This window comes from Ailuropoda melanoleuca, chromosome 9, assembly GCF_002007445.2.
Source record: "Ailuropoda melanoleuca isolate Jingjing chromosome 9, ASM200744v2, whole genome shotgun sequence".
NCBI lineage: Eukaryota > Metazoa > Chordata > Mammalia > Carnivora > Ursidae > Ailuropoda > Ailuropoda melanoleuca.
Window position 1 is genome coordinate 44,135,853 of NC_048226.1, and position 27,153 is coordinate 44,163,005.

Sequence of the window (27,153 nt, forward strand, 5' to 3'; positions counted from 1 at the left end):
ACCTCCCGGAAGGAAAACAAACCCGCCCCAGACACATCCCTCCACGTGCAGCGGGAGCCCTAAGGCTGCCAGGTAAAGGGGTGACGCGCGTCCCCATTATTGTGCGCGCCGCCGCTCCCTTCCAGGTGTCCTCGCGTACCTGGCGGCGGTGCCCGCGCCTCGGAGGCGGCCGGCGGGCTGGGGTGCGGGAGGCGCGCGCTCGCTCGGGGGTCGGGGCCCCTCCGCGGCTGCGCCCCCCTCTGCCTTTCCCCGGGCGCCGATCGCCGCCCTCCCGCCCCGGGTGGGGCCGCGGGCGGCAGCGTCCCCGGGCTCTCGGCCGCTGCCCGGGAGCCAAAGGGTCAGATTTAGTTTCACAACAAAGTCTCCTGGTCACTGCAACCCGACTGGAGGCCGAAGCGGCCGGGCAGCCAGGGCAGGGGCCGGAGCGCCGCCACCGGGGCCGAAGGTGGGAAGAGAGCGCGCGAGGGGACGGTGGCCGGCGACAGGGTCCCGGCGGCTGGACTTACTCGTGTCACAACTGCGGCGACGAGGGGCTGAGGAACCGGTTCTTCCAAAAACAAACCGAAAATGGGTAACGGAGAGGCCAGGGCAGCGCTAAGAGGGGTTCTGTCTCTGTGTTTAGGGCAAAAACTGCTCTGGCTTCCAGAAATTCGAGCCAGGGGTGGCTTTTTTCTTTCTTTCCTTCTTAAATGCGCCTGTGCCTCCGGGTTGAGGGGCGCCCTTTGCGCGGCTCCGCGTGCGCAACGACAGCAGGGCCGGCGCTGACGAGGGGAACCCTCTTCCCAGCACCCCCGGTCTTCCCAGTACCCTCTTCTCGGCCCCCAGCCCCCTCCCTGGGCCCCAACTCCTCTCCGCACCAGGAGCTGGAGCCTGGGCCTGCTGCCCACGCCCCGCGGGGTGTCTAGGACTCCTCAGCCCTTGCAGTGTTTAAACTGAGGGAGAGGGTGGAGGGGGTTGGTCTGTCAACGTGGGGGAGTTAGGTGTGCTTGAGGTGGACCTGAGGGGAGGACAGGCAGAGTGACATGGTGATTTTTTTTTTCCTGCTGGGGTGGGGAGGATTTAAAGGAATAAGCCGTCAGACTGAAACTTATTAAGACATCTGGGATTCAAATAATTTTATAAGTGGTCTTATGTACTCTAACTTAAGGAAACTGAGACAAAGAGTAGTAAGTGGATTACCCAAAATCGTTCAGCCTGCACTAAATGTCCCATCTGGCCCAGTATCCTTTCTACTACATTTTTTGCCTTTCTTTGCATCAAGGAACCCTTTGGGAGGGTAGGGGGAAGTTTCTGTAACCTCAAAATCCCGTCTGTACTGCGAGTTAATGGGGGCTAGAGCAAACCTGGGTTCAACCTGTGAAGTGTTTGGGCATTGGACTAAGCATCCATCACAGGCCTGTAACCTGAGATACTCCTTCTTTGGGAACTTCCGCTTACTTGATTAGGGAATCCAATCACAAGCAGTGAAAGATATGCAAATACTTTGATGATTTGCTCTTATAAGGCTCATGCTTCTCAGTGAGCATTAAAATGTTTGCAGTTCTCTCTCCCTCTCAAATAAAATGCCTTCCCCTTCCTCACTCAATTATTCACTTCAAATGAGCTCATGTAGGCAAAAGGCCCTCGGAAAGTATAAAGCATGGCTTGAATACAAATATAATTGTGCGTACTCTTTCAAACTCATCTAGATTCACATGCTTTACTGTTGTTTATATCAGTCAAGTATTTGTTGACTTGTACTAAATACCATGAAGTTAGAGTTAGAGTCCTTCACCTTCAAAGACCCTCAGTTATAGATTCTGAGATAAGACCAATACACAGGAAATAAATAGAAATATACACAAAGACTGATTTTTGGTCCTAAACTGTTAAATGTTTGTATGTATGCAGACTCTGAAACTTTCCAAAATAGACTATATATATCAGGTGAGAAGACTTCTTGTAGAAGTCAGTGCACTGATAAATTATGTTAACCTAATAACACCCCAATATCTTATCCTAATAGAAATATTAACCATATCAGCCCATTGATGAGGATGGCTTTGCCTTTTTGAATCCACTGCTTATCCTTTCTACCCATTATGAATATAAAAATTTTTTATAACATAAAAAAGCAGATCCAGAGTCTTTTAGAGCTTAGGTGATCAAAAGTTTTATTTAAGGAAGAAGCAACAATAACCCCAAACTACCATATATAAGTGTCTGCTATGAAATCACCAAAAGCAATGAAAATTTCTTTTGTCAAAGACTATAGGCATGGTAGTTATTTAAAAATCATATTTAAGAAGTCAATCTTTATAATTTAGAAGTAACATATAATCTAAAATTTTTATTTATTAGTATAGAGTCTCTTGATCCCTGATCCTAAAATTTCCTTAAATATATATATAGAACAGCTCCCAGCCCAAATATCCTACCATTTTGTTTTGTTTAACTTCTCAAAACCTAGATTCATATGGGCTTTGGATAAAAACAGATCTACACTTTGAACCAGTTTCTGAATTTGAAGGTGTGGAGAATTATTTCATTATCGCTCTTTAGGAAATGCCATGTGTTTAAAATATTGGCAGTACTGGATTCAGAAGACAAAGTCATATTCAGAATTTTCTATTAAGGAAAATTGTTATTTGGGCAAAGTACATTTATTTTTGCACAGTATACAAATTCTTCATAGTCTCCAAAACGGGAGTAACAGGAGCCAATTTATTGAGTATAATGTATTCCAGACACTTGCTGGAATAAACAATGCTCTCGAGCCCCTCAGATGCACAGCCAATAGGGAGCTGTTGACTACTTGAGGTTTTTACACATCTCTCTGCCAGATCAGAAATCCAAATCCCAAATCAATCACAGGCACAGTGTGGATTTATAGCCCTGTTTGGGCATAGGGTCACAATCTGCAAATGCATTATACCACCTAAGATAGGTTTATTTTTAACACAAAATATACTTATTTTTTCATTTGACACAGCCACGTCTGAATAAAATTTTCAATAAAAATTTAAATGTCCTTTGTAACACCAAGCCAAAACCCAATAAAATATATATATTCATAATTACCCACTTGAGAATGTATATGTTTATATTCATCTATTAGTGTATTTATAGATATATGTATCTGTTGAATTTCCACGTAACTAGTAAATACCATAAGGAATCAGTTATGTATCTGCTAGTTTATATTGAACTGAGAACATTTAGCTGTTTACATGTCATAAAATACTAATCTTAATTGCTATCCTAACCTACCTTATATACAATAAAGAAATGACAGGGTGTTTTGCATATATGAGGGCACAAAAATTGCTTAAGTGTAGAGTTATACTCTAGATTTATGGCATTAACACAGAACACATGTGACAGAAATTTTGTGTATTTAAACCCAGGTCCTATTCAAACTCTCAAATACAGATACACAGAAGACAAAGGGCAAATATCAACAGAAGTTTTGTAGTTCATTGAGCATTTATATTCTGTCTACAATGACAGGTTACGTGTGTTATGAACAATCCTGATTCAAAAGAAATTTTGCTCTTCTTTCTCTCTCTCTCTCTCTCATATGCACACACACACAAACACACACTTGAAAAATCCTTTTATTATTTGGTTTGGCAATGTAACTTCATATAGAAAAACTTGTCAAATGCACCTAATGGGAGTTTTCCTTAAAGGAGGATGAAGATCCCACCCACTAGCTGAGATCCAGATTTACTTCAGAGCATCAGTGGGAGAAGACCGGACCACATGGGAACAGCCAAGAGTCAAGCCAACTCTTCAGGTGTGAGTTAGAAATTTTCTTATGTGCAGGAATCATTTAAAGAAACTTTTACTAGATCAATCATTTTTTCCCTCGGTACTGGTTTTTTTTTCACTTAGCTAAATCACTTAATACTGTTAGCATCATGTTCAGTTGTTCAGTGTAGAATGTGTCTGGCCAGGGAGCATGAATGGAAGGCACTAGAATAATAATACCAAGAAAAATTATGCACAAGACTGATTCCTATGCTCTAGGGCCTTTATATTATAAAAAGTACGTGTGAGTTTTAGTCTAGTGAAATATCCTGTGATCTGAAAGTTAATTTCTATGCCTATTGCTCCTCTAAAAAACGGTATGAGGTAAACCAGGGAGAAATTTACTCACTAGACAAGAACTTATTACGTGAGCCATAAATTTTGACTTTTACATCCAATTTCTTGCTACATTAGGACTGATTTTCTAATCCATTTATTTTTGACTAACATTAGCAAATACATTTCCCCCTACCAAGACTTCCAAAGAACACCATCAAATTCTTTAATCCTACCAGGCATTTTGGAGGTATCCAGTGAGAGGATGCTTTATGCACTTATAGCTTTGGAAACCAAGTGTGGGATACAACACAAGGGTTCTTGGCCAGCTTTCTGCTAAAGCAAAGACTTAAAGTTAATTTTCAAGTGGTGTTTTACCCATGTCCTGCGTCTTGTAAATAACTACTATGGTAAACTTTATCGTACCTATGATTATTTAAAAAAATAATACCTGTTGTGTTGATCTTTTCCTTTTAGGTGAATCTTCCAAAGTAACTGAGATTCAGTCTTTCTGCATATTTAATCTAATTTGTCTTATTTTCTTTTCATCATTTTTCTGTCTTGGCCCATATAGACTTTTCATTCTCAACTACTGTTATAGTCGGACCCTTCCCGAGCTTCCATTTTGCTTTTGTCCAGATCATTCTACTCTTTAGCATATCCATTTGTGAGCTGCCTTTACTTTTATAAAGAGATGTTATCTAACAAGTGCTGGGGGGGAATAGGATTCCTTGATGTGGCAGTCTCTTGTTCTTGCCCCCACTCCAAAGGCAATGGCTTGATTGTTCTTTTTGCATTTCTGTAATATCATATGACAAACAAGCATCAGATTTATTCTTCTTTCTCACAACTAGGCAATTTTTAAAACAGCACCTTTGTCCCCGAGAATAAAATTGCAGGTGCATTAAAAAAAATATCCAACATAATTGCTCTTCCAGCATAGTTTAGAACAGAACTGCATGCTCCATAAGTAAACTCTAATGGCCAGCAGAATGGAAATATTTGGGAGTTGGACTCGTGAAGAGTATGAAGTTGGACCTCAAGTTTATGACTTTTAGATTCTATTTCCCCAGACATACTACTTGTACTTATCTAGGTTAAATCTCATTTGCTATTTCCTGACCATGTTTTTGGCAGATAGCTGATAGTACTTTTGTTGACTTTTGGTTTATAATTGTAAATTACTATTAACATTTTCTTAAAATTGGTTCCATTTTGTGAGTTCTGTCATCATGCAGAAATAAAACTAAACAGGTAGAAAGCCCAGGATAAGAAAGTGTGGATTCAGTGAAAAGATGGAACATGAAAGGTTTATTCCTATAAAAGCATAGATTGTGGACGAAGGCCATTTAGATGAAACAATCAGCTCTCTATTGGCCAACAATAAGCCTGAAGAACGGTACCAGAGGTAGCTGTAAAGATAATTTTCAAACTGCCTTGCCTTGCATGCCAAACCAAGTACCATCTAAGTGCCAGAATTAGTGCCAAAGGAGCAGTGGAAAGGAGAAAGCAAACAATCCACTGTTTGTTTGATAAGCATAAAGTATTTATGGTGAGGAAAATTATGTTTCCAACATTGTAATTGTCTTTATTTCTTAACATGTAACGAGAGGCACTGAAGAGCTGTTCTTGGTAATGAAAACCTAATGTGTCCTTGAATATTAATCAGATATTCAGAGAGCTGAATTGCTGATTGGGGTTGACTTCTGTTTCTGTTTTTGTTTTTGTCTGTTTTTTTCTTTGTTTTGTTTTATTTTTTGCCTCCATATGGTTTCTCTCCTAACACATTTTGTTTGCTTGCTTTGTTTTGCTTGAGTATTCCATTCTATCAAATGTTTGATAGCTTAAGCTATCCTTGAAGGAATAAAACTTAAAATTGCTTTATGCATCATTTAAACCAGTACAAAATACGTGACATGAAATCTATATATTAACAGAATCATAGCCCCAAACCAGTATGTTCATGGTGAGCATGAAAGGGAGGGAATCCCAACAGATAAATTTTATCATTCACTTTCCAGAATGCACAGCATGCTGACAGCTAATGGCCATTTTATTGTGAAACCCTTGTCCCTGGATTTAATTTTTTAATTTGCTTGTGGATTGTGAAATAAATGCCTAGCTCAATAATTTGCCTAAATCTAACATGATATAGATATTTCCTTTCAGATCATAGAATTTATTTATATATGCAAAAGAAAAACTCAAATCATGTCACAATCAGCTAACGAAACTACTGGATTAGCTGGGGCAAATGTTTGTTGGAGTGAAAAAGGGAGTTTTTCTTCCTTGTATGCGTCTAACATGATCCCTGTGGTGACTGCAGTGCGACCACTTGTAGCAATTAATAATCTTTGAAGTTATGTAAAATTTTGTGTGCAGTCTCTCATTAATTCAATAGGTTTGGGTGTCGTTCCAGCAACCCGGGGAATTCTTAGGCACAGTTAAAATGATATCAATGGAGGTTAAACACGCCACGCATTTACCTGCACTTTGTGTTGATGGAATTGGATTGCCAGTGAGACTAGGCGCAGGGGGGTGGGAAAGTATGGAGAAAATTGAACGTTAGCTAGAAATGCCGATCAAACCGTTTGCCTCGGAAAGAGGTGTTTGCCGTTCAAGAAATATTGCCAATGTGGCTGCGAGGATCAAACGTGGATGACTCATTTGATGTGAAAATTGAGCTAGGAAGCTTGAGAAGAGAGGCAGACAGACAGATTGAGAGAGTCTGGGATCCCGCGCACGGGGGTGTGTGGCAACGTGGGAGGAATCGCCTGACCAAAGACCATGAAACGACGTGAGCCGGATTCAGATAGTTAAGGAAAATTCACCTCGGGCAGGAGGTTTTTCTTTGTCGATTTCGTCCTCGGTCTACGGAAGTCTAGCTTCTTGCGTAAGCCTCGTCTTTTTCCTCAAGCCTAGGACGCCGGCACGTTTTGATGCTCCGGAAAAGCCCCGAAGACTCCGGGTTGCTGGTGCTGTGTGCCGGCGCGACCGGTCGCCTGCCTGGTGGCTTTGCAATTTGATTTCAGGCCTTTTTTCCCCCTCGGCATTATTAATTTTTTTTTTGACTGCTTGAGAGGGGAGGAAAAGTATATAAGAAATTCGAGAACAGACTGTGGGATGCGGAATCGCACACGTGGTCCTGCAAATGGGATAGGAGGGTGGGGGAGGTGGGGAAGACAGAAGTGAAACTAGAAATTATGGTACGGCTTTAGAATTCGAGAATCTCCCTTATTCTTTTCCAATATATATTGTTTTTGGTTCTCGCAGCTGCACTTATCCAATAAAAGTGGAAGAGGGAAGCTAATGGCCTGAATAGTGACGTGCCTACGGACATAAATGTACAAGCAGCTCGCCGGAGGGAGTTTTTCGGAAGAACCTCAAACAGAGATGCCGTTCCCCGAGCTGTTTCTAAATAGACGTAGATTATTTCCCCAAAGATGATGAACCGTTCTTTTGTCCAAATCCAAGATGCAATAATGCATAGGCTCCCTAAAACGCAACATTCAAATTTCATTTATTTAGAGATGTCTGAAGCCTTCAAGAATTAGAGAAGTAAAGATGAAAAAAGACATCTTTTTATGATCTGTTTTGGGTAGCTGAACAGGTAGGCAGATACGCGAAACAGAAGTTTACTGCTGGAAGTTGTTTTGCTTCAGAATGTACCTTCTATTTGCTAAAAGTTTATATTATCGTAAAGGAAATCAAAAGACAAAACTGTCAATGTGGATGCATCATTTGACAAGTAAAATTGAACATAAATTTTCTTTGGAAAGGGAAGATAAATCAGAGTGCTACCACTGATATCTCAGTCAAGTCATGGTTTAAGAAAAAATATTCCCTCCATAAGAACGTTCGGTTTTGTTTTTTTCTTTTCTAACATGTCTTGAGTTAAACAAAACATGTTAACAAGATTGTAACGAAAACTCCGCATGATGTAAACATCCAAAGAAAGAAATTCTAGATTGATTATCTTCTGGGACCGCAAAGATTTTATTACTAGATATCACTGAAGTCGTGGAACCAGAGGCCGAAAGCCTTAGTACTCTAACTGGGTGGTGAGGGGGTTTTAGAGGACTATTTCCCAATTAAAAAAAAAAAAAACTTCATAAAATGTAAATGCAATAAGTCGAGCAGAATTTTATTTTTCCAAGATTAAAATATGTTATTTAGTTGGTTTGGAAGGGCATTGCCAATTCATGAATGTATCGGAATAAAACACAAGAGCAAGTGCCAAATACCTGTGGTTTATGTAAACTACATAAAATCACGGGGTTTTTATATTTAGATGGATAATAGACGGATATAAAATGATAGATAAAAATCAGTTGTTATGGCTTGTCGTGGATTTCCATGTGCTTATTAATTTTCTTAAGTTTCCAAATTTTTTCATTTACGAACACTTGTCCAATATAAGCTTCTGAAACTGCAGCAGGCGTCATTTCCTTACTTCACTTCTCAGAAGTACATGGGAAAAGACAGTCAGAGATGCTTCTAAGTGAAGCGCGTCCTTGCTGCTTGACCTCAGGAAACAATGAGAAGTGTTTGGCTATCTCCGCCAGGATGCTGGGTGTGAGGGGTGGAGGCGAGGGGACTTCAACTGCCGTCCCCCGTCCCACCTCCTTATGAAGCTTTGAACGACGCCCATCTAGCACCGTACTTGGGGTGCGAGGAAGGAAAGGAGGGAGCTCGTTCGAGCCGGAGCATGGGGGAGGGGTGGATTTACCCCGCCTCGGTGAGGAAGGCTGACCAGGAAAGCCCTCTGGGACTGTTCGGTCCCACGGAGGGTTAGGTGGATCTGCACTGGGGCCTGCCTGTAGAGCTGGCGTCTCCGCTGCGGGTCACTCCCGCCGGCGTTGCCCTGGCCGCCTGTGCACCCGCGGCAGCGGCAANAAGCCACTGGAGCTGGGAAAACCCGCTCCCTCCCAGGCGGCGCCTATTACCAGCAGCTGCTTCTGCTTAGCCCCGCGAGGATCAGTTTGCCCCAACCCACGGCCTCTCCCTGGGCTCGATATCCTCCCGCCCCTCCCTCCCCGTTCCCGCCTCCCCCACCCCCCCAAGCTCCGCCACGACCCGGGCTATTCTTCGCGGTGGCGCAGTCACGCGCGCAGGTTCTGAGCTCCAGAATGGGGGCACTGGGGGAGGGGAGCACGAGGATGAACCAGAAGGACCGGGAAGCTTTGAACCCACCCAGGGAGGTTGGAGGAAGGCTCTGGGGCGGTGAGATTAGGCGGCCATAGGCGGGAAGGGCGCCGGGTTCGGTTCGCCTCAGGCAGCTGCCCCTCCGCCCGCGCGGAGGAAGGGGTCGGAGGCCTGGGCGGGATAGAAGGGCCGGGTGCCCTGCCGGGGCCACCTGTAGCGTCGGGGAGATCGAACGCGCGAACAGGCTGCCGAGCGCGGGGCCCCCGGGGGTTCGGGTAAAGCGGGCCCTCGCTGGAGCTGAAGAGTGCGCCCGGTTGCCGGAGGCACAGCTCGCCGGGGCTGCCCGCGCACTCCCGCGTCCGCGCACTGCGTTTTCAGCTGGGGCTAGAAATAGACCCCGGGAAGCGATAGCAGAAGCTCACAAAAGGCTTTGTGGAAACTGGGCCGGGGAAGCCGACGATGCTCGGGATGCCGCGGTGGGCGCGGGGCACTGGGCTCGTTTCTGCAGGGTCGGGCGGTGCAGGCCGCGGGCCGCGCCACCGAGGGGGCCCTGCTCCAGAGGGCTGGATTCGGTTTCTTTTCCGAGCGCCGAGTGGGAGTGGGATCCCGGGCCACGGCAAGAGTCGTCTGCTGAGGGCCGACCTGGCCCTTGGCCCCCGGGCTGTAAGGGCCCTACTACTGGCCCGCTTGCCGCAGAGAGGCCTGTTCTGCCACTGACGGTGGTCAGATACGTAAGGATATGCTTCTGAAGAGAGATTTCGCGTAGGTTTGCCGTAATATTTTGGGAAACTTTAGCCTCTTGTGGCTGAGATCAGTTAGGTTCCCGCACCCTCGCACAGCTTTGTTTTGCTGGCTAAGCGTGAGGAACAATAGTATCTCGCCAGCCTACAAGTGACCAAGGCAAAATGGCCTATCGGGTCCTTCTCCCCGCCCACTGCCGAGAGTAAGGGGCTCATCCGTCAGCGGAGGGCACACCCATTCGCGCCTGTGTCATATTTGACAGCTGGAAGGGATCTGAGCGGCCTTGTAGCCGTCCAACCCTGCAGTGCTGCTGCGGCTGAAGAAACCGACATTCCCAGGGGTTGAGTGACCTGCCTAAGACGACACGGCTGTTATACCCAGCGTCTAGAATAGTGCCTGGCGCGAGGCTAGTCATCAGTCAGTATGTGTTCAGTGAATGAATACCCAGCCAGGTGGTCGCAGACTCGGGAGCTGAAGCCAGGTCGGAATCCCGGTGCACCCCCTTTCACCGAAGTCTAAGCACATGCCAGGACGTTCTCCGCCCACCCCGCGCGCTCCAAGGCCCGGACACAGCGTTTCCAAACCCAGCTGCCCTTTGGAGGACAGATTCCGGAGAACCAAACGCTCTTCACCCTTCACCCTTCCGTACGGATTTCTGAGAATCGGCGGTCTCCAGCCCCCACTCCCACCTCGGTTTTCCGTCTGCAGTTCTGGGCACTTCATGTGGTCAGCACCCTTTCCTTAGTATCAAAAACTGCCGCAGGCAAAAAGTTACGAGTGAAGCCTTTCCCCTCAGTCTCCTCTCTCCTTTATGGCCATCCCCCATTTTTTGGCGGCCTTCACGCCAGTCAAGTACAAACCGTCCATTTCAAGGCAGGGGTGGAGCTTTGAAAGGTCGCCTGGAGAAGCTTTAGCATCACTCCCGCCAAACCCCCACCGTGAACGAATCAGCTAAGTGGGGAAAAGCGCGCGTGCACTGCATCACAACTTGAAGACAAGACCACACCTCCACCCCAGACACACTCCAAGCTCATTGTTGCCTATAGCTAAAGCCTTGCAGAATTTCTGGGGCCCCCACTACAGTGGGGGAACCGTGGTTCCCGGCCACGGGAGGGAACCGGGTGAGGCGCGCGGCAAAGCGCGGAGAAACCTAGGCTGCTCAGCCCCGCCCCGCCGGTCTCGGGTTCCTTCTGCCAAGGCAGTAAACTGGCCGTGCTGGATGCAAACGGTGCCCAGCTGCCATTTACTGCAGAAACACCTTTGCTAATGCGTTTGGGGAGGTCGTTATTCGTCAGCCAAGTGCTACCCGAAGACCCATAGCGCCTTCCCCCCCACCCCCCGCCAGGTAAAGACACCTCCTCTAGGAGGTGGATTCGGAAGTTTTCGGGAGGTAGAGAGTGATTTGGAGTATTTTCGAAATTTCGATCAGCAACTTAAAAAAATCACAGCCTGACAGGAAAATGTTTGTAAAACTCGACACTCGTAGTGGGAGCACCTGCAGGAAAGGTGGATTCTCGCCTCTAACCTAGGGCTTGGCATAGGGAAGTGCAAGGATCCTTGACTGAATTAAGTGCCAATGTTCGCAATAATATGAGTAAGGTTTTCTCCTCCAAGGAGCCCTCAGCAGCTACCATCTTCCCTCTTTCTAAGATTTTTATGAGACCCAAGCACATAATTTCAATTTCATGATTCTCAGCCCATCTAATACATGTACACTATGGATAGGATCTGACATTAGTGTTCCCTCAGACACAGTTGTCAATATATCCTGAGATTAAATGCTCCATGTGATCAGGGAAACACGAACCCGTGCACATATTCTTAATTACGGTATGTAAAGTAACATACAGTTTTTTGATAATGGAAAGGAACTGGCTTCTTAGGAACAAAATGACTGAGAGAGATGCTTTCAAATTTCTTCACCAACAATGAATTTGGGCAGTATGTAATGTCTCGGGTAGTAGTCACTGTAGCAGAGAAATCAAACAGTGAAACTATTCTTATGATGCAAGTTATTATTATTTTTTTTTAGATCCCCTACAGTATTGTTGTACCTGTGCTAGCACACGATCCCCACATCTTTCCATTTTCTTATGTTAGGAAAAGTTCCAGAAAATATTGCAAATCATTCAGGAAAGAAAAAAAATGAATAAGGGGATTTCTAAGACTAGCTGTAGACGTGTGCATATCTCTCATTTTCCTGAAGTTAAGCCTTGTTTCCCTTTCTGTTGCAATTTAAACCTAAAAGAATATTTATAGGTAATCTTAAATTCTTGGTCCCACGTCTCTCAACAAAGAGATTTTGTTTTGCCTCTACTGTATAAAACTAGAGGCAAGACATTTTGCAATAATGGGGTTTTCACTTTCACCTTTTAATGCCACACACTTTGTCTTCCTCGTATACTTCAAGTAGACATTGCCAATATGTGAACTGAAGCAATATAAAGAAAAATCTCCCCTTGGCCAGCCAATCTGTGGAGTCTGCGGGGAAGCACACCACTCTTAATTCCTCCAAGCTCCATCTGTGGGAATGATGAAACTCAGCCATTATGGAAGATTATGAGGTTAAATTAATTAGGTTCTTCCATTATACGCCAGTCTTCTGGAGATGGTTGCCATTTTCCCTTTAAAATGTCATTATTTCTAGATCTAGTTAGCCCCTGATGCAATTGAAGAGGAGATAATGTAAATTTAACAATACAAATAACACTTTCTTTCATGTATGTTGAAAAATGCACGCAGGGAAGGACCAGCTAGTTGTACCTGTCTGCCATAAACAATCACTATAACTTGTACTTTGAAAGAATAAAATAAAAGCAGCCAGTGTGCACTTGGATTCTTCAGTGAATTCTTGAATCAATACTTTCGTTTCATGTTTTCATGTTCTCAGTAATGTTAACGTATCCAGTTACAAACTCTTGCCAGTAAGAAAGAAAATATGCCCTGCCGTGCACCCTTCTAAACACTTTTAAAGAATCATGCTTTATTTTCATTTGGAATTATGATTCTGATTGTCTGCTGTATCTTTGCAATCTCCAATGGATAATGAGTAGACACACTTAATTCCCTACACTAATCACCTGATGTGAAAACCAGGGTCACATTAGCAGACCCAATAACATCTCTGAACTTGTACAAAAGTGGCACATATAGGCACAAAAACAGCACTAATTATGATATTTATTCTGCCACTGCAGAAACAGATCAGAAAAGACCTGTAGGCTAATGATCTATACAGCAAGTATTAAAAACAGATGTATTCCTGTTGCATTACAGAGTAAGAATGTATTAATAGGTGATAAACTGCACCATCCTAATAAAATAAGTGCAATATAATAATTTTCTGATTCTTTTCATTCTCTCAAGGATTATTTCATTAGTCATATAGTTAATAAAAACTTTGGTAATTCAATATCCACTATTTCTCGGACCGATATTTAAAAAGATCACAGATCATAGATAAAAGCTCTTTTGTCCACAAATAACAGTTTTGTATTTTCGGTTTTTCCCTGTCTCCTATGGAATGAGAGGCACTGCACATACGATTCGGCTTATTAAAATTACAGCTCATTTATGTGTAGGAGGTCTAGGTACACCGCCGGACTTCTAATGCATTTGTGGATTTGCATTGACGTGTGGATGGGCGGTTCGGGCTGGCTTACCAGCCTGTCTTCAATTCAGAGATAAGGAAACGCTGTGACGACGTCACTACTCCCTCCTCTACCCGGGGGTGCAGGTGTTTGGGCGGAGGGATACTTTGGCGCGCGTTGACTGTGGGCTGTGTAGCCTCAGGGGATTGCAGATGAAGACAGCTGGCAGTCAGGGCTGCTTGGGTGCAAAGGGAGCGCGAGTACGCTGGTGACTCTAGGCTAAGGCACTCGCAGACAGCGACATCGCCAAAAGCTGCCTCTGATTCAAAATCTCAAATCCTTGTCCTAAATGCACATGAAAGCCTTTAGGTGGTATCAGTAGTCTGGGAATCTAAACGTACAAATGTGTTTGGAACTGGGAATATCTCTGGTTTGTGGAAATTTACAGTTTTGGAAATGGTAATTGGGTTGAGAATAGGGAACAGAACAATTAAGCCTAAAAATTTGAACTGACTAAAATATCTTGTAAACAATGCATTTAAAATCTGCAGAGAGCCCAAAGTAGGTCACCAGCAATCAGAAAGCTATGCCTTCCCCCACCCCCATTCTTTTTTCCACCTTCTATCCTTTGCCCTGTTCCCAAATCAACATTTTCTTCACTTTCAAAAAGGAGAATCTAGATTCTGGAACGTTGAAATCTTTCTCCTGCCAGACCCCCTAGAGATAATATGGTACTAAAACTTAGGTAGTCAGATATGAGAGAGGGAGAGAGGACAGACTTAATGTTTTAAAGGAGTTTGCCCCTCCTTTCTCACGCTTGCTCTCTCTTTGAGCGGAGGGAAGGGGAAACCGTAAAATTTTCTGCAGCACACACTATGAATTGCGTTTTGCTGAAAGTTTTAATACTTAATTTAAAGTCATAGGACATTCTTTTGACTACTTTAGCTCTTGCTGTTCATTTGGGAGAAAATCCAGGTGGCAAATTTAAGTAATTCAGTACAATTTTCCAGTGTTGCCTTGTTCAAGGCAAACATCTTGAGGGGAGCAGGTACTTTGAGACACAGATCAAAATCTGTTTTTGTTGAAATATGAAGCAATTAACATTCCTTAAAATATTCATTAGTTCAGAATTTTAAAAAGGAGATTCAGTAGATCTACAGAAGAGGAAATGAAATGGATGAATCATCGAAAGTAGGATCCACTGTTAGTAAAGTTCTTCAGCATACCTTTGAACAATCTTATCTCTCAAGGGATATTCAACCTTGGATGGGAGATCAACTCTTGATGCTTTTGTATTGTGAAACAGAGTTAACCAAGAACTAATCCAGCACTTCTGGAAAGGCAAGAAAAAACAGGAATTCTGACACTCATAGGCACTAACCATTGTGAATTAGTCTAAAAGGAAAAATATGATGACTCATTCAAGGAAAATTCTTAATCTTTTCTTATTTGTAACCTGCTAGGAAATACTTTCAATAATTGCATTAACTGCTTTCTGATTCAGGCATGTTTTTCATAGAATATGACATATTTTTCAAAAATAACCTATTATTTGAATACATTTTAAAGAAATTCTGCAGAATGCACATGGAATTCACCTTGTTTTTAAAAACAGAAACAAAAATGATCCTAGTGTAGTTAATACATTTTTTCTTTTTTTTCCACAAGAGATGTGATGAAACCAAGCCTCAGAACATTTTTTAATGTCGATAGAGCAGGTTTGAAAAAACTTGTCATATAAATCAAACTGTTCTGGGGGCAAACCCGTGTTGTTTTTAAACCACAGAGTGGGTCACTGGGTGTGGTTATGCACATGGTTGAATGGTGAATGTATAGATTAAAATACATTTTGCCACACTAGTTTCCAGAGGATTGTTTTGGCCTGGTGTTCCAAACCATGAGCCAAAACTTTGGTCAGTATTTTGACAACAGAGCCAGGAAAAACAAAAAAGGCTTAGCCTGTGAAAAAGAAATGAAGACGTAGTGAAGGAAAACAGTAGTCTCTCTGCCACTACCTTACTCAATCCATATGTGGGCTTAAACACAGGAAATACCCACCATTCACCGCAATCAAGCCAGAGGCTTGTGCATCAGAAAGGGCCTTGTGGAACTAATTGGACTCTATTAAGATTGTCATTGACATGGGAAAGCATTTTGAAATTTTAAATCAGAACATGCAACGTACATAGAAAAAGATAACAGTCACATTGTTGACTCAGGACTACAAATAGAGGGAGAATACACACACGTGAAAGATTTGTATGGGTTATTCAGTGATGTACTGTATTAATTACCATTCAGGAGCGTGTTTGTCTTCCTTCACTTTATATGTTTGCTTTTAATCTACAATCTTTCCAGAATGGGCAGATTTTACTGAGTATATTCTGGCACCACCTCATGAACAGAGAAAATCCAAGCATTGCCAATTTAAAATGATAATCAACATAATTCATGGTACTTGCCATAACAGCAAAGTTTACAGAAAAAAAAAAACACCATAGTTGGAAATAATGGAACTTCAAGGAACTTTTTCACTCATGATATTGGACAAAACACATAATTCTAAGTATTCAAGCTCACACACAGATTTAATTTTGCCAGCAAATCTTGGGAAAAGAGTATGCTACAGCATTTTTACTTCAGATAGCCTTAAAAATTATGCAAATATGGTGTATATGGGAACCTTATCCTCCCTTTGTTCTTGTCACAGTCCATCATATTATTACTTGAGGCCCTATAGTGGAACGTTCGTGCTTAGTTCTAACAACTGTCTCAATGTTATGGTTGCCAATCATATTTGTTTTATAGATAAGGTTAACTTGTTGCTAATATTCTTGGGTCTAAAATCACTATTTGGTTTGCTTTCTTTAAAAAATATGATTTCCCAGTGTTATGAGGAACATGCTATATTTCATCTACCTAATTTTTTTGGAAGGCGTTACATTGTATAGCCATTTGATTCAAAATTTCTTTTATTAGGGAGGGTGACAATAACCATAGCCATGATCTACTTCAGAAGACAACTGATGATAAACGTAGATAAGATGATTTCTTACCACATTTTTCAGTCCAATGTTTGCTGCCATTTTTTAGTAGTAAGCTCCTTTATTTTGTTAGTTTCAAAATGTCTTCTTTGTCATGGGTCACTTCTAGTGTAGTTCAACATTTCTCCAATTTCAAAAACAAAATGATTGCAACTATGGAGGGTATATAATTTGTGTTTGTGAAATTTAGATTTACCACGAAGATATTGCCAAAGGAAAGGGGAAGCTGGACAAGGAACAAATAATTGGAAGGCTCTGATGCATGTGTGTGTATGTGTGTGTGTGTGTTGGTATGTTTAAGTCATAATCTTACTACTATGAAAATTAAAATCTTATCATTTGATTGTCAGGTTCTTTATATGAATTCTGAGATCTAATTCCAGATCTTTATACGAATTAACTTATTTAATCCTCACAACACTTCTCTGGAGTATGTGCATTTTTTACTCCAATTTTATGAGTCGTAGTGAAGTAACTTGTCTGAAGTCACACAGCTAGAAATCAGAACCTAAGTATTTTCTCGAGAAATGATAAATCTCTGGGACAACTGTCTATACTAATCTAAAAAGTGTGCAGAAAATAATAAAATAATATCAAGTAAAAAGTGGGCAAATAAAAAATAGCCACTGTGGTAATATGTCAGTATATCAGCTTGATATAGTGTCATCTCTCCCCACCAACTACATTGTCTTTCATACATGCACATTACGTGAGCACACATCATGCCAGTTTACAACCATAAAAGGGTCTCACTGAGAGAGAGTTCTTCTCAGTGGGAAGGAAAAGTGCTAGACCATAAAAAAAGAGAAAGGAAGAACATTGATAATTTACATTTTCTAAAAGTAAAATAACTTTAACGGGGGTGGAATTAAGGAGGAAGAATGGTACTGGAGGAAGAGCTTTGGCTTGAAGTCAAGCAAAGCTGTGGTCTTCTGCAGGGCTAGGGCCTCAACTTCTCCATCTGCAAAATGGAGGTAGTACAAAGTCACAGGATTTTGAGTATCATGGGTGGCAATCTCATTTGGGCAATGTGGGAGCAGACAGGTTTATGGCAGATGCTCTTCAATCAGACAACTGGGTCTGAATCCTAACTCTGTAAGACTGAGGCAGAGTCCTCTTTTCAGCTTTCATTTCATCTTGTAAAGTGGTTGTGAAGACAAAGACCTTACAACATTGTATTGAGAATTAAATTAGGTAACGCAGATTAGGCACGGAGTAGAATTCTTGGCATAGAGTAGATGCTCAGTGAGTACCAATTATTTGAGAAAGAGCAAAACAAGATCAATAGAATTTGAATCCCCATGCCCTTTCTCATCCCTTAAAAAAAAAAAAAAAGCCTGAATAATAAATTTCTCTTTTCCATGTAGCAAAAGCCTGGATTCTACATATCTTGTTTTTTTTTTCCCCCTGTCCTTTTTATATTTGAACATCAGTTTTTTCATCTATAAAATGGGTATATTTCCACCCTTAACTCAGTAGTGGCAAATTCTTACAATATCATTAGAACATCTTTAGATGGAATTGAATTTCTTGAGATTGCACCTCTATGGTACTGCATATAAAAATTATTAATGAACTGACATTTAGTGAGACATGAGCTATCACTTTGTTAGGCCACATTCTTAACCCCAGAAACCCAGGGGGTAATTTTGCTTCATTGGCTTGAATAGGATGATAATTTATCCAAACAGATTTAATTCTAAAAAGTAATTTCAGGGCAAATCTTTCCTTATTTTAAAACCAATTGTGTGTATGAATAATTTTCATGCAATAACTTACAAGGGCCAGTGGGAAGTATAAGTGAAAGAAAATATAAAAATATTTCCAGACTTAAAGGAAAGACTGTCAGTTGAGAATGTTGTGGGTGACAGTTACACTGTAAGTCACCAAGGAAAGATCAAGGCACTTTGGACAGTACCTCTGTGTTCTTTATGTCCTGACCTTTGTTATAGCAGACTTGGAGTGATCTTGACTAAAAATCACCCCTGAGGGTACAATGAAATTTGCTCGTTAAACTATTTCAGTGTTTTTCCTGGATATCATGCATAACACGCTGCTGTCTCTCTGTGGTGGAACCAAAAGCTAATAGCTCTTACTGATTCTGCAGATAAATATCATATGTCACCACTCATTAAAAACCTGTTCTAAAACTCAAGCTCCCATTAATCAACACTGTCTCTACTTTCAAATCACTAATGTAAAAAATAACACTCAAAAATACTTATAAAGAATCCACAATTATTATGGATAGAAAGTTTTAACTTGAATATTATAAACTAATTTTATGAATTTGTATTTGGCTCCTACATATTTTGTTTCTTTCAAAATATAGTGCTAGTACTGTCCTATAGCTCAGTTATCTATAAGTAACCTGATTATATTTTTTATTTTCCCAACCAGGATACTTTTGAAAGTGTTGTCTAGAACAACAGGGATTGTCCTGAGAATCGAGGGAGGGAAAGTCACCCTATCAATAAGCATAAATTTTATCAACCAAGGATTTAATTCTATAGATTATAGAATAAAGTGGTAGTTTCATGAAAAAAAATCCACGATTTTTTTTTAAAGATTTTATTTATTTATTTGACAGAGATAGAGACAGCCAGCGAGAGAGGGAACACAAGCAGGAGTGGGAGAGGAAGAAGCAGGCTCCTAGCGGAGAAGCCTGATGTGGGGCTCGATCCCAGAACGCTGGGATCACGCCCTGAGCCGAAGGCAGATGCTTAATGACTGCACCACCCAGGCGCCCCAAAATCCACAATTTTTATCAAATAATACCTATATTGATACCAGAGCGTATTGAAAACAAATGTGCAAGGATCTTTAAAACCTAATAATTTTTTAAAATTATCTAGTGAATTGCCAGAAATCCACACTATTTTAGACTATTGCTGATCTTTGGATCAAATTACATGCACCATTTTTGTCTTTTCATTAACATTTGTTTTGTTTTTTAAAATTTTATTTATCTGAGAGAGCAAACAAGCAGGGGGGAGGAGCAGAGGAAGAGGGAGAAGCAGACTCCCTGCTGAGCAGGGAGCAGATGCCTAATCAACTAAGGCACCCAGGTGCCCCTAACAGGTTTTAGTTTTGAGAACAGGTATGCACAATCAAAAAGAAAATAAATGTCCTAGAGAATAAATCTTGTTTTTTTCTTTATGCATTATATCTCTGGCTTTTAAGACAGTATGTTGTGCTTACGAGGTATTTATTAACTATCAGTTGAATAAATGAAAAAGTGAATTAAGATATTTCTCATTAATCTGGGGCTCTCTGGATAACTTAGACCTAATCAACAAATGAAAGCATTTTCTTATTCCAAATTTCTATTTAAAAAGACCACATTCTACCTCTTTTTGGAAGGTACACATTTATAAGTATGGCCATGTTGTTTACTAAAAAACCAAACCATCATGAGCACATTACTATGATAAATCACACAAATGATTCCAAAGACACAGAAATGTCACTTCAGCAAAATGAGCACCTTTGCTGTTTTATCTTAAGGGAGCCATTTTTATGTGTAACATGTTCCTTCAAATTCTTGAGAAAAAGAAATACCTAATAACGTCCTTTTCTTCTGTACTGTTGAGACAGTTATTTAGTGGCAGTATTTTTTCCCCATATTTAGACACTTTTGATACCACAACTAATTTCATTTTCCAGAAAATAAACAGGAATTTTTCCTATGCTTTATTTAAGAAGCATCAGGTTCAGACAATACAAATATTTGATGATGCCTTATCACCCTAGGGTCTCAAGGCTGGAAGGCAACCCGGAAGCTATATGGTATACACACTTGGCCCTCCCTCTTCCACTCTACAGTCATTCTCCAAATGTCCTATATGTTTTTGTCCTTGACCCAGATCTGAGACTTGGGGAACAGAGAAGCTGTTTCATGAAGCACGGACAAGGAGTTGTCTCTTTTCTGAAACCTCACACTACTCAGGAGTGGTCTTTCTCCCCACTGCTCCTTTCAGATTATTTTAGTGACTTACTGTTTGAAGCCCACGCCATTCCACTAAGCCATTCTCCTAACCTCTCAGCCAATGAAAGACCTTGGCTGATCCTCCTTCTCTCTACCCAAAGCCTGCCGTCAACTTGAGTTACTTCAGTCCCCAGAGGTCAACTGCCATCACTAAGGACTTTTAGTTCTTCCCTCTGCTTCGCCTCACTCTCCACTCCACTTCAGTCACTCAGGGGACAGCCTCACCTCAGACACTGTCATCTGCATTTTCTCCACCTCTAATATCACTAGTTTTTGAGCCCATATATGACCACAACCCTCCTGTTTTCAGTTTGTTTGCTCATGTACTCCACGCCATCATGCTTCTTTCATCTCACTTGGAACCTTTGGTCACTGACCATTTTACTTTATACAAATATATTAGCCTTTGCTGTTTTTATTTCAGTCCTATCTGAATTAGAGCTTGCAGGTCATCATTCCAGCAGTAAAAACAATCTTTCCAATGACCTAAAGTTCCTCTAACCTTTGATTTTGACTCTATTTACTCACAAATCATTAAATTTGGTGAGCCCAAGCATTTACCTCCTCTGAGTCATATAACATGGCAGCTTGGTTATATGGCATTCATGACCCAATGGGGTCTCAACAATGCTGCATTAAATTAGTTCAATTATTAAATCAAATCAAATCAAATCACCTTCTTATTCTTCCTAAACCTCTGATCTTGTACCTCTGCCCCTTCCCTAGTACATTACCTCACCTCCTAAGTTATAGAGAAAATACAAAGGACCAAAGAGGAACCTTCTCATGTTTTGAATCAACACCAAATATACAAAATTATCTTTTTTTTTTAAGATTTTGTTTATTTTTTGGACAGAGAGAGACACAGTGAGAGAGGGAACACAAGCAGGGGGAGTGGGAGAGGGAGAAGCAGGCTTCCTGCCGAGCAGGGAGCCCTATGTGGGCCTGATGTGGGGCCCTATGCGGGGCCTGATCCCAGGACCCTGGGATCATGACCTGAGCTGAAGGCAGACGCTTAATGCCTGAGCCATCCAGGAACCCCATACAAAAGTATCTTTATCCAGATCCATTCTATATTTCTTCTCTATTTCAATAAAATCTGACTTTTTTTTTTTCTGACTTTTAACCTAGAGCTAAATCCCTTGCAATTTAGGAAGCTACTGCAGTTATATAAGTGGAACGTGACAATGCCTCAGAGTAGATAGTGATAATTGGTTATATTTGGGATATATTTGGACAGAAGAACCCATAGCACCTCATTATGGATAAANACGTGACAGTGCCTCAGAGTAGATAGTGATAATTGGTTATATTTGGGATATATTTGGACAGAAGAACCCATAGCACCTCATTATGGATAAAACATGGATGTGATATAAAAGAAAGAAAAAAATCAAGATTCACTCCTGTGGGTTATGCTCGGGCTGTGGTAGATTAGAATTTATCAGACCATGCACCAAGAACTAGAGAAGCTGAGTAAACTATTAGACACACAGGAATACAGGCATCATAGAACTACCAAGTCAGCCAAAATATGAGGTTCCAGGAACCACTCTTCTCCCAAAAAAAGAGTACAGAGAGTGAGCCCAACATTCAGTGCTGCTTTCCACCTTGTGATATTTACAGATCCACTTGTGGTAACACAGAAGCTGACAAGCTGAGCAGAACTCTCAGTACTGTCATGGGGCTAGTAAGACAAAAATGGGAGTTCAAGGCTCATCAAGATGGAGGGACCCTGGAAAACACCTCAGATGTTCTATTGAGACCACTGAAGGGATATACCCCATAAGTAAATGTGAATTATAAATGGACCAGACTTCCAAAGACTGAAAATCAAATCATGATCAGCTGAGAGACTAATTTCTTTAAGATTTTCTCATATTTCCTGCTCTCTGGAGGAAAATAACATCATCCAGAGTCTCAAATTTCTGATATTCAACAAAAAATAAGCAAGCATATCAAAAAACATGACTAAATAAGTTAAAACCAAGAGAATCACAGAATAAAAACAGATAATCATTGGCAATGACTGTTATCTGGGTATCTGACATGAATTTAAAACAAAACAAAACAAAGCAAAAAAACACTGGCCTGGGGCGCCCGGATAGCTCAGTCAGTTAAATAGACAACTCTTGATTTTGGCTCAGGTTATGATCTCAGGGTCATGGGATTGGGCCCTGTGTCAAGCTCTGCACTCAGCTGGGAGTCTGCTTGAGATTCTCTTCCTCTCCCTCTCCCTCTGCCCCTCCCACTCTCTCTCTAAAATAAATAAATCAATCAATCTTAAAAAAAACCCATGTCATTAATATGGCTCAAAAAATAGGGAACTAGATTGTGAAGTTCAGTAGATAGCCAAATATAATGCAGTATTAAATAGAAATTCTAAGGGTGAAAAATAAAATAATCAAAATTAAAGACTTAATAGTTGAGTTTAACTGTACATTAGACACAGCCAGAAGAGGATTAACGAACTGAAAGATAAGTTAAGAGAAATGAAGCATAAAAAAGCAAAAGTATGGAAAATGTGTAAGAGATATGTGAAACCTGGTGGAAAGGGTTAGCATATTGATTTTGGAGTCCCAGAGGGAAGGAAAAGAAAATGGAGCCAATGCCATATTTGAAAATATGGAAGTAAAAAATTTTCCAAAGCTGGCAAAAACCATAAAGTTATAAATGCTATAATGATACATGGATTTTTGGTCTGAAAACTGGGGCAAATGATAATGCCATTTATTAAATACATGTAACACTGAGGAGGAGAAGCTTGAATGGGCTGGGATTAGAGGAATCAAGAATTCAGTTTTGGACATGTTAATGTCAAGATGTCTCTTAGATATTCTTGTAAAAATGTTGCATAAGCAATTTGATATAGAACAAATGTATGAAAAAATCAGAACCCATAGGTTTTTATTCTATTTCTACCTACCAGGAGGCTTTGTGACTGTAGTTAAATTACTGTCATTTCCTTTCTCTAAGAACTGCTTCTCATTTTCTATTAGGGATAAAAACTTCATTAAACTACAAGACCATTTGAGTACTTAATGTTCTGTTGGATATGTATACAATACTCTTTGAGATTAAACCAGTCAAAATATAATACTCAGAGAATTCACAAAAATATGAAAAGTAAATATTTAGATTTAAGATCTGATGAATAATACTTGACAGTCAAGATGGATGTATACGTTATTTAAAACAGGAGGAGAGCACCTAGAAAGTAGACATAAAGAAGAGAAATTTTTCGGAGATTTAGCTCTGGCACACTGGTAATAGGATCCAGTTCAAGGAAGAGATTCCAGCAAATGAGCCTAGAGAAGGAGTAGCTAGTTGAGATGGGAGAAATTTCAAGAGAGTGGGAAGTCTCAGAAATCAAGTAAATAAAATAAGCTTTGACCATTAATACTAGATGCCACTGAAATTCTGGGGTGAAAACTGGGAATCAATGATCGGAATTACAAATTTGGGAGTTACTGGTGACCTTGAGAAGGGCTGGTTTAGTGAAGTGATAGGGATGAAATTGTGATTTGAATGGGTTCATGAGGAAATGAGAGATTTGTGCTTCTGATAATGGTATCAGGTCCTTTATTTCCTTTATTTCCTTACCTAAGTCCTTTATTTCCTTCCTAGGTCCTTTATTTCCTTACCCCAGGAAAACTTAAAAATCTGGATGAAATATTTGTAAAATTTTCTCAAATCATTAAAGAGCTAAAAAAAAAGTATTGAGTAACTGCAAGGAAAAGAAGGAGAAGGAGGTATGAATCCAGAGAAGGGAATCTGTAATATGGGGTTGTTTTTGTTCTGGGGTATTTATAAACTATGAAAATGTGGCTGAGAGAGTAACCAGTATATCTAGTAGTTTCAACAAATTGGGGAGCCAAAATTTTAGTTTAGAGTCTTCTAAGGGAGAGTGTTGGTAAACCACCATGTGCTTTGAGTTAGTGCCCTGAAGGGAAGCACACTAAAAAAGAGAAAGGAAGGAAAAGTAAAACAGGTTCCACACTGACTGCTGTACTTAACTCATCTCCTTAGTCCAGAAAAATCTTGAGCCCTGAAATTAAATTGAAATGATCCCAGATTGTTATTTTTCTCATGTATTTGATGGAAGAAAAAACCCAAACCAAAAACCTCTTACATGGATAGATGGATAGATATGTGATAAGGAAAGTGTATTAAATGTGAAAGGTATTCAGTAGTGAATATAGAAATGTTCACTATAAAACTTTTCAAAATTTTCAGTAATTTTGAACATTAAAAAAATTAAATATTGGCAAAAGATGACTGTTGTCTATACAGGAAAGAAATGTTAGTGTAGGTCTCAGATCATGCTCCAAAATTATTTTTCAAATATAATGTCCACCAAAAAATCAAATACAATGAGACATACAAAGAGTTAAGACAACAGGAACAAGAACCAGCACAGACAACAGATAGAGACCTACAGATACTCCACCTGGTGGAGATACCAGACACAGGCTGTAAGCAACCATGGTTGCTATGTTTAGAGATCAGAGCTCACCTTAAACTCAGCAAGAAGTTTTAAATTAAGGCATGATATTGCATATGTGAAATGAACACATTGAATTTTTGAAACTGAAAATTATAACCACTAAAACTGATAACACAACAGCTGAGTTTAAGAGCAAAATAAACTTAGCAAAAGGGAGAAACAGTAAACTTGATAACTAAGAATAAACTGTACATAATAAAGCATGGAATAACAAAAAGGTAAGAAATACATGAAAGATAGTGAAGGATAATTCAGTGAGTTGCTCTCACACATATTCAGTTGGGGACCTAGAAGTGGAGAAGAAGAGTGTAGAAGGTACAATATTTAAAGTGATTATGGATTTAAATTTTTTTAAAGGTCATGAAAATTACCAGTCCACAGAATTTAAAAGTTTAGCAAATCTGAAGTCATAAAAAATAAGAAGAAATCCATGCCTTGATACATCATAGAGAAACTGCCAAAAACCAAAGACAAAGAGAAAATCTTAAAAGTAGCAGGTGTGGCTCTGGTACAGGGCAGATTACTCCCAGGAGTAGCATTAGACTGATAGCTACTTCTCAATAGCAACAAAGCTAGAAGATTGGGGAGTAATACCAGTAATATATGAAAAGCCCCCCTGCCAACCTATTCTTTATCCAGTACATTCTTTATCCAGTAAAAAATTATTTCAGGAATGAAGGTGATACAAAATATTTTCAAACAGAAAATGACAACAATTGCCACCAGAAGATCTGCATTAAAATAAATACTTTTTTTTCCCAGACAGAAGAAAAAGGATTCCAGTCAGAAGATAAGAGATGGAGAGGAACAAAAATGATAAAATGCAGGTAAATGTAAATGAATACTGACTGTATAAAACAAAAATAACAATGTACTGTGAGAATAAAATTATACAGAGAATTAAGATACATAATAGTTACCTAAACAGGGAGGACAATAAATTAAATTCTTGCTTTGTCCAGAGTAAGGGTAAGAGTATCAATTAACATGATATATTTTTTACTGTATAAGTTTTCTTTATTGTTTCCTTCTTATACATGCAATATCTTTAGGACTCTTTTTGAAAAATGGTTTTATTGAAGTATAACTGACATACAGTGAACTGACAAATTGTGTAAGATTTGACATGTATATACACCCATGAAATAGTCGCCACAATCATGATAATGAACGTACACATGCACCCCAACAGTTTCTTTGTGCTTTTTGTAATCTCTTCCCCCCTCGCATTCAGGCCACTACTGATCTGCTTGCTATCACTATAGGTTAGCATTTACTGGATATTTATATAAATGAAACCATGCAGTATATCCCCCTTTCCTCTGACTCTTTTCACTTAGCATAATTATTTTAAGATTTATCCATGTTGCATGAAACAGTAGTTTTTTGATTGATGACTTGTAGTGTATTGCATGGATATAGGACAATTTGTTTATGAATTCACCTATTGATAAATATATGGCTAGTTTCCAATTCTTGGCTATTTCATATAAAGTTGCTATGAACATTTGTTTACTACTCTTAGTATTTAGCACAGTACATACTATAAAGTATATACTTAGCTTAAAGTATATATATGTTTTCATTTATCTTGAGTAAATGAAATTCCACCTAGAAGTAGAATGGGTGGGTAATATGGTACATATATGTTTAACTAAAAACAAAACAAAACAAAACAAAAACAAAAAACTGACAAACTAATTTCTTTTTTTTTTTAATGATTTTTTATTATATTATGTTAGTCACCATACAGTACATCCCCAGATTCCAATGCAAAGTTCGATGCTTCATTAGTTGCGTAACACCCAGTGCACCATGCAATACGTGCCCTCCTTACTACCCATCACCAGTCTATCCCATTCCCCCACCCTCTCCCTGCTGAGGCCCCCAGTTTGTTTCTCAGAGTCCATAAACTAATTTCTAAAGTTGTACCATTTTATATTCTGCAGTTTCACGTTAGAGTTTTAACTCCTCCATATATTCACTAACACATAGTAAGATCAGTCTTTAATTTTAAACCTTCTAATAGGTGTGTAATGATACCTCATTGTGACCTTAATTTGCATTTCT

At 40.2% G+C, this 27,153-nt stretch overlaps 1 long non-coding RNA gene across 2 annotated transcripts in view; it reads left to right on the top strand.

Moving 5' to 3' along the window:
• Positions 1-225: 225 nt before the first annotated feature.
• The window catches only part of LOC105242328, a 46,991-nt gene continuing 20,063 nt past the window's right edge, over positions 226-27,153 (top strand). The window contains exons 1-3 of one of the 2 annotated variants that reach the window (XR_004627812.1): positions 226-571; positions 3,672-3,778; positions 25,846-25,910. This is a non-coding gene — a long non-coding RNA (uncharacterized LOC105242328). Of the gene's footprint in view, positions 572-3,671; positions 3,779-7,341; positions 8,683-25,845; positions 25,911-27,153 lie in introns of those variants that run through there. The other variant, XR_002141351.2, reaches the window with a different exon arrangement.